Source organism: Myotis brandtii, unplaced genomic scaffold, assembly GCF_000412655.1.
Source record: "Myotis brandtii unplaced genomic scaffold, ASM41265v1 scaffold513, whole genome shotgun sequence".
Taxonomy (NCBI): Eukaryota; Metazoa; Chordata; class Mammalia; order Chiroptera; family Vespertilionidae; genus Myotis; species Myotis brandtii.
Window position 1 is genome coordinate 2,907,822 of NW_005369552.1, and position 763 is coordinate 2,908,584.

The 763-nt window shown below is 57.8% G+C and overlaps 1 protein-coding gene across 1 annotated transcript in view; it reads right to left on the bottom strand.

The window, feature by feature from the left end:
• HMGB1 (high mobility group box 1) overlaps positions 1 to 215 on the bottom strand; it is a 4,342-nt gene extending 4,127 nt beyond the window's left edge. Inside the window, exon 1 of the mRNA XM_005877257.2 lies at positions 51 to 215. The gene's annotated coding sequence lies outside the window, so the exon portion shown is untranslated. The remainder of the gene's footprint in view (positions 1 to 50) is intronic.
• Positions 216 to 763: the final 548 nt, after the last annotated feature.

Sequence of the window (763 nt, forward strand, 5' to 3'; positions counted from 1 at the left end):
GCATACGATGACATTTTGCCTCTCGGCTTCTTAGGATCTCCTTTGCCCATGTTTAATTACTTTCCCTCAGCGAGCACACAGTCACCCAGTGCCCGGCCGGCTCGCACTTGCCCCGGCGCTGTCTCTATGGAGCTCAATGTACTGCAATGGCTGTGAGAGCGGGAGCCAGACGCAGCCTCCTCACTCTCTCCGCTCTGTAACATTACTCTCCAGCCAGCGCGCCTCCTATTGGCTACCGCCAACTCACGGAGCCCGATCATTGGTCCGCTCCCTCCCATTGTCCTGACCAGAGCCCGTCGGCTATTGGCTGTCTTCGGGGACACGTCATCAAGGATTGAAACAGCGCGCAAATCTGAATGTGTGTGGATGCCGGGCAAGGAGGCTGAGGCGGGAGAGGCAGAGGCAGAGGCAGCTGCTGCTACGGGAAAGCGAGCTCTATGGTGTATGTGCATGTGTCTAACCCGAGCCGGCTCCACGCCGGAGCGGCCGCCGGAGCGGCGCAAGCCTGACTTCTCCACGAGAGTCTCCAACTCCTCAGGCAAAACAGACACCCACAGGCCTCCCCCCCCGCCCTACCCCAAACTCACTTGCAAAGCCGTTGAGATAAAAGACCCCAGAATTTTAGAAAATCCTCAAAAGTGAGGGCAACAGTTTGAGGTCGCCTCCCCTGAAAACTGGGGCTCCTGCTAGTGCAGAGGGGCGAAGGCAGCAAGATTGAGGCCCCTCAACAGCACGTGGTTGCATTACACTAGATCTCTGCAAA